Source organism: Limulus polyphemus, unplaced genomic scaffold (genome assembly GCF_000517525.1).
Source record: "Limulus polyphemus unplaced genomic scaffold, Limulus_polyphemus-2.1.2 Scaffold1, whole genome shotgun sequence".
Lineage (NCBI taxonomy): Eukaryota > Metazoa > Arthropoda > Merostomata > Xiphosura > Limulidae > Limulus > Limulus polyphemus.
Genome location: NW_013665611.1, coordinates 1,455,267 through 1,469,811, shown reverse-complemented (window position 1 = coordinate 1,469,811; position 14,545 = coordinate 1,455,267). Strand labels below are relative to the sequence as shown.

Below are 14,545 nucleotides of genomic sequence, written 5' to 3'. Positions count from 1 at the left end.
CATAAGTGAGTAAAATGCTCTTAATAGATGTCGCCCCATCTCAATATATTGAATCGGTTTGTTTGTTTGTTTTGTAATTAAGCACAAAGCTACACAATGGGCTATCTGTGCTCTGACCACCACGGGTATTGAAACCCAGTTTCTAGCGTTGTAAGTCCGCAGACATACCGCTGTGCCACTGGGGGCGCTTGAATCGGATATAGCGTAATTAGTGAAACATTTTTCTTTCCGTTATGCTGCTTAGCAGATGACTAGTAACGAACCGGAATCTAAACAACAGCAATCAGAGAGATTGCATACCCTCGTCCAGCCACAAATATTTGGATTTTTGGTTGCAAAGTGCGCCTGAAATCCGGTCCTAATCCGCTCACTTTTTACACAGGTATTATGAACAAACTGAGAAAATGCCCTATATCTCCATTAAAAAACGACCCAGAATCCGAATCTGGATCCAAACCAGATTTGGTAAGGACCGTTCTATGAGGACACCCTATCTCCTGTAAATATGTCACGTAAATCGGTTTATTCATTTACGAGATACGCGCGCGGACATATGTACATACATACATACGGAGCCAAATACAATACCCTTGCCCCCAGTTCAAGGGCGAGGGTAACAAACATGAGGATTCAATATCTATATTCTATTTACAAACTAGAAGAGCTGAATTTATATTATAACCAAACTTGCAACGAAGTGGGTAATGTGGTCTGCTGTCTTTTGCTTGTTTAAAATTATGGCACAAAGCCACCAAAACGGGTATCTTTCACATAATCGTTCTTAGTCTTGAACAGATGTACTAGAGAGTAGACAGCAAGTCAAAATCACTCACTCCAGTTCTTTAGCTACTTTAATCGAATAATGGGAGTTGACCGTAAATCTTACAACGCAACCACGACTCCTAAGTACAGGGTTTGATTTTTAATGCAATGGGACGCGAACCATTAATCCACAAGATTACAGTCGGCACGCTGGCTAGTAGGTATGCCGGCCAAGGCTGTTGTGTATAACATAATGTTGATAATCTTTTCTCAATCACTCTTATATTTACAGGTAAAAAAACAAACTCTCCCAGTGGTAGGTTTATCTTTAGATACAGACAGTGACACATGTGACGTGATACAGACAGTGACATACATGTATGTGACGTGATACAGACAGTAACTCATGTGACGTGACACAGACAGTGACACATGTGACGTGATACAGACAGTAACACATGTGACGTGATACAGACGGTAACACATGTGACGTGATACAGACAGTAACACATGTGACGTATATTACTTACAGTTCGCTTGTTAGTTGTCATATCAATATGAAATGTCTTGGAGATAATTACTTGAGATATCTCACAGATAATATATTTTCATTATAAGAAGTAAATTAATTATTCTTGTATTTATTTTTTAATTTGGAAATTAATATGTAATATTTAATATTTTTTTTTAATTAACTATAAACTATTGATTTTATTGCATTCCTATTTCTCAGGGAAGGGCATTTATGGATATTTCTCAGAAGAGGGCATTTATGTGCTCATGGAGGTGAAAGAGTCTTATATTTATACTCTAATAACTTATTTTTTAAAAAACAATGGTCATTTAAAAACTCTTGTTTTATTTTTAAAGTCCCAGGAAAATTTTCTAGCTCAAACATCGAAGATCTTATTCTCTGCTTTCTCGCTTGCATTCAAAATAATTTATTTTTGAAATATTTAAAAGTTATTTGTCAGCGATATAGGCATAGAAAGTTGACATCTCAGTGTGTCAGTGATTTATATTTCCATTTACAGACGTGAGAGCAAAAGTCAAAAATCGGTTTTCTTTCGTTACGAACATCCCTTACGACTAACGGCGTAATATTCGATTATTTTTTACTTACACTTGAACTAACAAAAGACAAACAAATTATATTTTAATGAATTCTTCAATGAGTGACCTTGTCATTATATAACTAGGAGTAGGTTCCTTCGGTGTACAATGCCGTATGTAAACTTTTCCATAAAGCACAGACAATATTTGTTGATTAAATAATTAAGAACTTTCATATCTCCACTATTTCTCCAGCACTTGAAGATTACCGTTGTGACGATCAGTGATCAAAAAAAAAAAAAAGGGCGAGTAGTCCAGTCCTTTCAGAACTAACCAGTTATCACCTGTATTCAAACGGCAATTTATCGTAATGTATTGATTTCAGATCTTCATGCAATTCCAACACTCAATAAAACGTGCTCAGAAGTTTGAGTACTGACAACAAGGCGTGATTATTATTTATAACTTTTTTATTTTGAACATCGATATATACAGACATTTTGATAAATCTGTTTGTCATAACAGGAAGAAAACATTTACATCTTCCAATAGATTTACAATAATTAACATTAGAATATATTCACGAGAACAGTTTACAGACACAATTGTTACTTGTACAGACGTAGCCCTTAAGGCATGTTTAAATCTCTGATGAATCGTGTGTAAGCCTTGTAAGTAAATACAGCTTCTTTTTTAAATTCCCTATGTCCCCCAGTGGCACAGCGGTTGCCTGCGGACCTGGAACGCTAGAAACCGGGTTTCGATCGATAACCGTGATGGGCAGAGCACAGATAGCCCATTGTGTAGCTATGTGCTTAATTACAAACAAACAAAACTTCCCTATAAACAAAATGATTCTTTACTGTTTCTACGTTTAGTGTTCATGGTGCATATTAGTACGCATGCGTTTTATAAGTTATAACACCATTACTGTTAGAAGCCGGTACTAACTATCCTAATGAATATTTATGTTTTAAACAGTGTTGTACTTGTTAATGATACTTTCGACGGAAAACACTTTAAAATAGATTTTATTAACACCGGTTTATTAAAACTGGAAGTTAAAATTAGTACGTGATGTGGTAATGGTAATCTAGAAGGATTAAATATTAAGGTATTGAACTTTGTATCAGAAAAGAAACACAATAACCCGAGCGGCGTTGGAAAGTGGGCTTTCTTTCATTAGGAGTAAAATGGTAAATTTAGTAAACTTCATACTTTCATTGGTAATAAGACTACTTAGTTGTTTGTCCCTCTTCTGTTATTTAGTTCACTTACTCTATTTCATAAATTTTAAATGACCTCTTAAACCGTGAAAAATATTACACGTTTACTCGATACGAATTACGAGAAAATATATCATTCTTTCAGAAATTAATAAAACATCTAAAACAGTTGCAAATATCGACAGGAAAACGGCCTAGCAATTTTGTTTTACATTTATAGAGAGTTTTAGGAATATATGTCTTGTGTACTTGCCAGAAATTACCTTAGCAGCTTATTTTTATCAAAGTCTTGATGAAAAACGAAAGAAAAAAGTGATTCGCGATTTTAGAATGTTCTCTCAGCCGAATCCTTTTCTAAATTGTTATTGATTTTCTCGTGACGACAACATTCTGTAACACCGACAAACGACTGAATTAAATTTATTTAAACATTATTTAATGAGCTCAACAACACCACCGTAACTTTAGTTAGGGAATATCGTATCACCTTACATTTGCTGTAAATCAATAATAACAGAATAGTGTTTGTTGACAACAAGAAATTGTAAAAGATGATTAACGAATTGCTTATTCTAATAATGACTCACAGATGTCGCGGTCTTCACATAGTTGTGGAGGAGAACTAGCCTAGGTACTAGACAAATGAAATCACAATAAATAACACTGTTGGAAATTGCACTTGAGACGATAGCATTTGCATTTACTTCCAACTATATCTATACATGGATGGCAGTATGTAGTAAGCGAAGTATACTTAGACATTTTTTTACAGTTATTGATGTGACGTCATGTGCCTTGTCAAGTGGTGACGTTCCCGAAAACTTTCGTTACAGATGTTGCATTTAAGTTTTCTTCCCGTTTTTTTTCACTGGATCGGTTTCCCTCTTATGGTGAGACCTCATGTGATATACTAAGTCACTGGTCATTCTAAAACTAGCGTTGCACTTAGCACAAAAGTTATGTGTTGGAAACGATAGGGCGGCTAAAGATGGCGGTAAGTAAGATAAAAGAGATGGCGTGATGGTCTTTGTAGATGGAATATTAGAGTTTAAAATTGTTGGAAAGTATCTGGTAGGTGAAACAGCAAATCCGTGTAGCTGCATCCGTTGCATAGAAGAGGAGAGGAGAGAGCTGGTGTCCACAGACTCCCGCGGGATACTCTGTAGCTTTAGGTCTCCTAGCCTCAACGGACATACTCCTCTAGGGTCTAATGCTGAGGGCGACAGTTTTGTAGTAGGTGAAAAAGCGCTGTTCATATTGTCTGAAGAAGAAAGTGCCTGGCTTTGGATGCTTCTAAACATGGATAAAGGAGTAGGGGTAACGCCAGAGGGATTACTAGTTAAATGTGGAAGATTAACTGAAAGCCCGGGAACAAGTGACGGAACAAGATGTTTTGAAAATACTTCGCAAGTGGGTGCTGTAGTATAAAATGAGGAATCCAAGGAGGAGAAAAGTGAAGAGGAGGACACAGAAGTTGAACCTGGTTTGTTTACTTTTTTAAAGGCGCTCAGTGTTGTTGCTGGATTGGAAACATCTCTGCTCGTAACGTTAATCATGTTGTTGTTGTTGGAGGAAATGGGATTAATTTTCCGCCCTGGTGTCCTACGAGAACTTTGTAATTCCAAATTTGAGAATGGTAACATTTCTGGAGAGGACGAAACGCATCTAGCAATAGACTGTGATGATGAAAGCAAATGTGTTTGTTCTTCAGCCGTTTTCTGTCGTTTCTTATTCCTAACTGTTTCATCAGGATAGTTTAAAGTTTCTTTTCTTTTTACACCTGACACAACATTGATCAAAGGATCATTGTCATCGCCATGATCCTGTTTCGTATGTTCACTCCTCTTTTCTAAACCACAAGTACCACTTTTAACAATATCTTTGTCACTGTCATTCGAATTAGCAGTCAATGAAGCAATGTCGAAACTTTTAACTCGTGGTTTAGTTTGCTTAGACGTCAGTAGTTCTGAAAATACAGTGGTGGCAAGGTTGGAGGGAGGTATGGCATTTTTGACGCAGTTCCGTTTTTCGCACCAGTACATCAAGTGCCCGATCACTGGATAGGGGTGAATGAAGATATGGTGACATAGCACGCAGAAGTAGCGCTTGCCCTCTGAAAATGAACAAAGAATTAATATTTAAATATCACTGGTTGGTTGATGCAAAAAATAATAGATTATCAGAATGTTAGTTTTATTTCTCGGGATGTTCGGTAATAAATAAAAACTCCCAGACTCTAAGAATTCGCATACTATTTGTTGTTTAATAGAAAATAAACTAAAACAAATCTCATAGTAATGCACAAAATTTTATGAAATAATTTACAATAATGATATTCGATAAACTATAAATACGTCATTAACGAGAAAACAAACTTTATTCAAAGACTAAATGTGAACTAAATACGTTGTCGATACACATGGTATGAAAAATATGATGAAATAATTTAAATATGACCGAAATTTGTATTATAAATCAATGCTAATTTATCAGTAAAATCATTATTACATTATATTTAGGACTATTTTAGTTTAGCCAAGATAGAGGACTATAATATTAAATCGTAAATTTAAACGATGAAGAATTGATTATCAATAAATTTGAAGCACTGATACCACGTAATTATGTTCCAGGTACTTTGTAAAGCTGGAGTTTAATTTAAGTTTGCGTGTTTTAGAAAATAAATGCAAATTTATGTGGCGTAGTATTAGAAACTAAAGCGCTTAGCACATATTACTCGGCCTGACATGGTCTGGTGGTTAGGGCACTCGACTCGCAATCTGAGGGTTATAAGTTCGAATCCCTATCATACCGAATATGCTCGCCCTTTCAGCAAGGGGGGACGTTATAATGTGAAGGTCAGTCCCACTATTCGTTGGTAAAAGAGTAGACCAAGAGTTAGCGGTGAGTGGTGTTGATTAGTTGCCTTCCCTCTATTCTATCATTGCTAAATTAGGGACGGTTAGCGCAGATAGCCCTCGTGTAGCCTTCTGCGAAATTCAAAAACAAGGAAACAAACCTTATATGACTCATGGGCCAGCTCAACTGACGAGTTCTGGTATTGAACGAAAGACCTCTTCGGTGGTAGCTTATATAGGTGAATATGCTATTTTCACACATTTCTGATCTCGAATCCGAAATGAACAAATTAAGAGAAATGGGGAAAACACTTGTAGTTTACATACTTTTTGTGACGAATATTAGTTTTATTGATTTGTTAGCGAAAATTTAGTTTCACTTTATTCATAGGTTATACGCACACACACACACACACACATATATATATTTTTTGATCTATTAAATAAATTTCTTGTTAATATTTAATTCTTTGTGAACTAATTAAACTTAGAACTAAATAAGCCAATATAATTTAACACGACTGACAGCAAACATTTCGGTTATATACGACTTATCAGAGAACCAATGATATCTTGCAACACTCACAATCATCGTAGAAGTACCAATGATCAATTTCTTTGTAAGCTACGATTTGTTTATCTATCCTAATCTATAAACACACTAATCCAAATTATTTATAGATTGAAAACTCGGATTCTATAGCCTCAGGCGTTTGAAGTAGGCTGTGTTTTTGTTGTTGTTCTAGAACCCTGAATCCACAATGTTTAGGAATAAATATCTTGGTCTGATTTTGAGAACACAAACTGTTCGTAGAATGATTTCTTCCATATCTGAATCTCAAAACACTATCACTGATAAGCCAGACTCTTATTCAAGAATACAGAGGTTTCGTCCACAGATTTGGTTTGAGGGGATTTCAAGTGAAATAGTTTTACTTTCATTAACTCCCGAATAATGCACAACAAGTTTTATATTTCAGAATAATGTCAAACTGTACAGTTTCAAGCAAACACACCTTATTAAAATGTTGTATAAAAGCAATTTCTACAGTTAAAGCTAACTTGGGATAAAAGACTGCAAAGTCAAACCTAGAAATGTTTAAATGGTACACTACTCTGTAGTGTTGAATCCCACATTGCTACCATGGTGGAAAAATTATACTGTTAAAAGATTTCTAAACATGTGAATAAATAAAAAACTGGACAAAAACTGTGAGATCAAGTATTTAATAGACTGGTTACCAATCGGCTACAGCATATGTTTGTTAAGCAGTCTCAGGTTCGAATCACACGTGTCTTATATTCTGAAGAAATTAGTAAAAACGAAAGCCAAACTCGGAACTCATTTTAACTACATTTGACTATAGGTTTTATTTGCATTTATACCCTAGCTATTTTAAATGCAAACAGAGATAACAAAAATAATGACAATTAATAACAGATTTTTAAATGGATAAGTACAATTGTGGTATAATTACTTGGAGTTTGTAATACAAGAACAGTAATAATAGTAAATAATTAATAGCAGATTTATAATTGGATAACAATACTAATGACAAGAGTGAGAAGATGTGTTAATTAAACTAGCATATAATAGTTGGGACAGCGGTAAGTCTTCGGATTTACAATGCTAAAATGAGGGGGTTCGATTTCCCTCGGTGGACACAGCAGATAGCTCGATGTGGCTTTGCTCTAAGATAACACACACATACACATAAAATTTCCGCTGCGCAATGTAGATAAAAGTACTCCCCCTGGCCACCCGAGTCTACCTGCCAAGTTTAGTCCTGTTAGCTCCAAAACTGTGGGAGGAGTTAGCTGGACATACTATATACATACAAAGCTACACCCTGAATTGATATAAGATAGCAACAATAACTGTGTAAAATGAGAGCCGATTTGTAGTTTCATTACATCATAAATTTTAGTTGGTTGCTGATTTTATAATGCATCAGAAATAAGATTTGTTTGTTTGTTTGAAGTTAAGCACAAAGCTACACAATGGGCTATCTGTGCTCTGCCCACCACGGGTATCGAAAGCCGGGTTCTAGCGTTGTAAGTCCGCAGACATATCGCTGTGCCACTGGAGGGAGGCAAGAAATAAGAATCTTAACTTTGAAAGAATCCAAGGAAAATTAAGGTAAGTGATGTGGCTTATATCAAAATGTTTTCTTACCAAGAACCAGGTAAGTGACGTGGTTTGTATCAGAATGTTTTAACTACCAAGAAGCAGGTAAGTGACGTGGTTTGTATCAGAATGTTTTAACTACCAAGAAGCAGGTAAGTGATGTGGTTTATTTCAAAATGTTTTCTTACCAAGAACCAGGTAAGAAACGTGGTTTGTATCAGAATGTTTGATGATATAGAACAAAATAAGTGATATGGTTTGAATCAGAATCTTTTGATAACGAAAAACCATGTAAGTGATGTGGTTTGTATTAAAATGTTTTGATAATAAAGAACCAGGTAAGTGATGATAAAGGAAAATGTCACATATGTTTGACGTATGTAGCATTATACCACAGAGTGAGGCTACATGCGATGTGATAATATTTTGTTTTTATACGTGTTTAATAATAGACGCGTCACCTTAACACTGAGAAGTGCTATATTCCATATATGAGCCCTCAGTGGCACATCGGTATGTCTGCGGACTTACATCGCTAGAATCCGGGTTTCGATACCCGTGGTGGGCAGAGCACAGATAGCCCATTTGTTGCTTTGTGCTTAATTACAAACAAACAAACATCCATATATGACGTTGTGTGTTAAAGAATAGGACAGACGGGTCGGATAACCCGTGATTTAAATAGCACTTTCCTTGGTAACTTACCTTCCAAAACTGTGGATGGTACAGTCGGCAAACGTAGAATTTCGGCAAGGTCGTCACCAAACCAGGCTATGAGCTCGTCTCCTTCCTCAATATTCTTCATAGCTCGAAAGTAGAACTGACCACTCCTAGCAACAACTTCTATATTCTGCTCTTCGATATCACGTGCTGGTTGCACATGCAAAATCCAGTCAACTATCTGTCCGTTTTCTACAGTATCTTGAGGATTCACCTAAATCAGAGTTTTAATTATTGTAATGCATTAATTTGTATTCTCATGTTACTAACGTACAGACAGTTTCTAAAGAAGAATATACTAGATTATCTGTTCTACTGATAAAAAGTATTTATCGTTTTACAATAGATTTGTGTGAAAGTGGAGTACTCGACTAAAGCGACATTGTATGCTCGCATGTTTTATTTCAGTCAAGGGTGTTGAGAAAAATACAACGACAACTGTCGATACTGAAACCATAAACATCTTGAAACTTAATAGTATCTAAGTCTAAGCAGGTGTAATAGCTAAGAAGACGTAAATATTTTACCTTTGTTTCGAACATTTTTCAGGGACAATCAAGATTTACTATATCAATGGCAAAGATCAGCTCCCCCCAGTGGATTAGCAGTAAGTTTACACACATACAACGCTAAAATCAGGGGGTTAGATTCCCTTTTGTGGACCAGATCGCAGATGGCCCTATTGTGTAGCTTCACGCTAAAACATACAAACGAAGATAAACTTACGAGCAACGTCTACGGAGAAAGAGACATGGGTAAGAAGAACGGAGAGGATTTTGTATAAAAATTTGATGTTATATGAGTATTCAAGCTCAATTTGTGTAAATGAGTGGTACGTTTGGATGAACTGTCTTGGACGTTTATAAATATTTTACAAAGTTCTCTTTAAAATAATTCTACACTGGTCATATTTTCAGTGTTTCTGCCACAAGTCAAACATTTTTGCTTGGGGTGAGCATCCCTCCAGTGCCTCAGGAGTCACTTAAATTGGTATTGTGCATTTATTTATGTGTCTACTGGCAGGATCCAACAATCATCTAAGAATTCCCGGAGTGGATTGTCAGAATTCACTGTCTCTTATTTTGACTGTGAAGTTGATCTTCCTCTCAAGTCTCATCAAAGAAAGACATAACATTAATGTTTGTAGATGAGATGTTAAACACGAACAACACGTAGTGTAGAAGGGTATAAAATCAACAGATTACAATCTTTCAATAGTAGTTTAGTATACTAACATACAGTATGCATAGCTTCAGGCAGTACATCAAGACCATCTCTTGAAAGGTATATCTCTTTTTTTTTTTGCTCTTTATCATCAACAGTGGCTCTTGTTTCGCAAGCTAACATATGTATACGTGTTGGTATACTTCTTTCACTGAAAGTTATTAAAAATGGGTTTAATATATATAATAGTTAGTGTGTTAGTTTCGAATATTAGCGTAAAGCTACACAAGGGTTGTCTGCGCTAGCCGTCGCTCATTTTGAACTGATTAACTAGCTTGTCAACAGTATCCGCCGACAGCTCTTATACTAATTTAGTCGAATAGTATGATTTGATTGTCACACCTATTACATACCTACAGCCTCAAAGTGTGGAGCGCGTTGTTTCCTTTGCGACAACAGGACCCTCGGATCCATAGTTCGGCATGCTAACCACTAAGTCAAGCCCGGCCCATATAAAATAGTTCACATATTTCTAAATTCAATTTAAAAAAGTTTTCATGTCTGTTTTCAAATTTTTCAGGTATTTCAAACGAAGAACAATTTATTTCTTTGTCTAGTACTGAAAAAAAACACACACCTAAATACTAATATACAACGAAAATATTTAGTTTTGAGCTAAAAGTATTACTATTATATATATATTTTACTGGAGTTTGCTAGAAAATAAACAACGGGTTATCACATTGCGATTCATCTTTTTCAAGCGAAAATGAGCTCACAGATAAAGATAGTGTTTCCTGAACAATTTTTGTTAAAACTACGAAATTTGATTCACTCATAGTACCAGTTAATAGCATACACAATCTTCAGCTTCTCTGGTTAAACTTTTATTATTATTGGATTGTATGATGCTTCTGCTAAAAAGGCAAACTTTTTCGAGTAGAAGAAATATCGTACAGCCAATAAATAGCAATTTGTTTACCAAGAGAAGTTGATATTGCATATTATTTATTTCCTGGAAACTAAATGCAATATACGATATAATACAAACACGTTTTTACTGTACATGTTATTAAGTTTTATCAAACTAGTATAAAAAATAAAACACTCTATAGACATGGCAAAATGAATTTACTTGAAATTAGTTGAAATTACTTGCATGGAGAAAAAATACGTGTATTACCATTAAAAATGGAAATATTGACAACCTTTAGGGTTAAGCTTTATTACAGATACCCTTCTTACAGTATACACAACTTCAGTGTTAACTTTAGAACTGAACTGGATTTGAACAGATTGGTTAAAGATTTCTTTTTTTTTCAAAATAATTTTGAGAAGTTGGCTCACTAAGTATAAATGACAATCTTTGGATTGAGTTTATTACTGTTTATGCTCAGTTAATTTCTTTCTCTCGCAAAAACAACAGTGAAACATCAAACTTTCTTGATTAATATTTTAATACTTGTTTATTTAATACTTAATAAACTATCTAATTGTTTATTATAAAAATTCGTAACTGTATTGTTTGCATCATAACAAGTCGTTACAAGTGCTTTTCAGGAAAAAAAAAAAGAATTAAGTGACAATTACAATAGCTCATTAGCCTGATGTAAGGGTAGGATATCTAAATTAGGTAAGTACCGCAATGGTTCACTTTAGGACATTTTTATTAATTAAGTATGAGCTTACGAATAAAATAGATTGAGCTACAGCCTAAAAAATAAAATTTTAAGTCAAAATGTATTACAGTATAAAGAAGAAGTGAAATGACTATATTAATAACAAGAGATAAGTGAAATATCATTATTTTAGTTACCTTAAGAGCATTTTTAGATGCGCTTTGTTTAACATCTTGACATCGCCATATCAATAGTGCCAAGGGATCTACAGCTCCTGTTCTGAAGGGCAATGGACCAATCAAAGTTCCTGTTGCAATGGGCTGCTGAGTTACGACAGACAGGATTGGTTCTCCCATTTTCTGGCTTAAAATCTGAAAGAAACACGATTTCATTACAAATAAAAATTATCAGATACAATTTTTCGTTTATTAATTCAAAATCTTTATGATATTTGTTGTTTTGACAGTTTATTTGTTTACCTGTTGATTAAAGCAAAGCTACCCATTGGGGTATCTGTGCGCTGCCCACTGCGAATGTCGAAACCCAATTTTCATTGTTATAAGACTTCATTCACATTTACCGCTGAGCCACGGTTTTTTTTTGACAGAAAATTTATTTTTTAGGAAGCTCTTGTGTTTATTTATTTTTAAATATAAACAGCTGTTAGTTATTTTTTTGTCTTGACAAAGAAACAGCTATTTCACTATTTCAAGAAAGTATTTTCAAATGATACTAATGTATATTCATTACTTACAAAAACGAATTAGTATCAATAAGGTTTTACCAAAATGTATGAGCATTCACTTCACATAAGCGACATTGGATGTTTGGAATCAATCAGAGAATAAAATATATCAATGAATACGTTTTTGTTATTTCCTTATTCTTATTTACCCATTGATGGCAATAGATATAAAATAAGAAACAAATATTGATATTTTAAAGGTTTCTCCAAAATATTAAGCACACATAAGCAAAAACAGTTGCAAAAAAGAATAATAGAAAAATATAGATGACTTTAAGATGGAAAAACTCCTTTTATGAATTCATTTAGCTTCGTTCGATCGCTTGAATTTATTCTAATACACATTCAGCATCTAAGAAATATTAAAATAGCGTCTAATCCAAATACAAGAACACCTATCTTTACCTACTAGCATTTAGAAAGAAAGTATTGTCAGTACTATTACCTAGTAACTACTATAGATCATAGCAATACTACTTTAGAACTTAATTAAATAGGCTTATAAAACTAGCCAACAAAACAAAAGTTTGTAAGACGCCTTTAAAAATTTACAAACACACGTCTTTTATATTTTAATAAACACGAAACAACTTATGAAGATAACAAAAAGCTCATAACGACTTTGATGAAAAATGAAAACATTTCAGAAGTATATATGAAATTCACATACAATACTTCTTTACATGTGATTTTACGTAAGGCAGAAAACAGTACACATAAGAGAGAACAGGAAGCTGGAAGCTGCTTTTATAGTTCAATGTTAGACTGCTTTAATGCTTTTGGTGTTTATTATAAAACTGCTATATTATTAAAATGCTACATACTACAATGGATAGCGCATGAAACCCTACGAAAATGCTATATATAGTTCAACTGTCTTAGATCTTTAGTATGTGTCATACAATAGAGATCGCTATACGTTGCAAAGGAGAGAACAGGAAACCCAACGACAATGCTTTAGTTCAATGTTAGCTGCCTTAGTTCTGCTGATATGCATAATACAAGGGAAATAGCTATACACCATAGTGAAGAGAACAGGAAACCCAACGACAGTGCTTTAGTTCAATGTCAGACTGCCTTAGTTCCTTTAAAGTGTGCCATACAAGAGAAATCGCTAAATACTAAAATGGAGAGAACAGGAAACCCGACGATGCTGCTTTAGTTCAGTACCAGCCTACTGTAGTTCCTCTAGTAATATCATAAAATAAATATCTTTATACACTACAATGTAGAGAAAAGGAAACCCGACGATGCTGCTTTGGTTCAGTACCATTCTGCTGTAGTTTCTCTAGTAATATCATAGAATAAATATCTTTATACACTACAATGTAGAGAACAGGAAACCCGACGATGCTGCGGAACTAAAGCAGTCTGGCTGTGACATATATCCAGTAATATCATACAATAAAAATCGCTATACGCTACAAGTGAGAGAAAAAGAGAACCAATGATTCTGCTTTAGTTTAATGCTAGACTGCTTTAGTTTCTATGGTATATGCCTAAACATATTTCATATTTTATTAGCTGTGTTCTCAAAAACTAGAAAACAAGAAACATTACACGTGAAACTGCCTTTTACTTATATTTCTTTACGTTTTTTGAAGAATGAAAGAATTTATAGATCGCACTATTTTATTTCGGAACTTCCTTCGTTTTCGCGACATGTTTTGAAAAGAAAAGACATAACTTTCACGAATTCCATCGGAATAAAATATGTGCATCAGGGTTACGCAGACAAAGGCAAATATTCTAGACGTAGTACGCAGATTTACGTTATCAACACAACTGGTGGTTCATGTTCCATGTGTTTTTTATTATCATCGAAGTAAATTAAAAATTAGAGAAAATAAACCAGTATACAACATTGGGTTTGACCTTCTCTGAAATTGTTAGATAATTTATTTTATTTTATTAAATCGCAATTTGACGTTACATTTCATGTTTTCTTGGAAGTGGGTTTAACAATAGCTTGTTTAAGAAGTGTCACCATCGTATCTATGAACCTTTTTTCATTCTTCACATTTGATACATCTGTTATTGACGATGTAATATATTTTAAGTGTTCTATAATGATACTTGTTTTTATATAGTGAATCAGTTATAGCATGAGCCTTTTTTCAGTATACTGTATCGTAACACCCCATCCACCCCTATAGTTAAGAACTAACGCTGAGTGTGCACATTGTTAAGATTCGGGACTCAATTTCTGTGGTAGCCACATTACAGCTAGTCCGATAAGCAGCTTTGTACTTAACAACAAACATCGTAAC

At 34.4% G+C, this 14,545-nt stretch overlaps 1 pseudogene; it reads right to left on the bottom strand.

Annotated features, from left to right (window-relative positions):
* Window positions 1-2,397: 2,397 nt before the first annotated feature.
* Window positions 2,398-14,545, bottom strand: part of LOC106459832 — a 44,646-nt pseudogene continuing 32,498 nt past the window's right edge.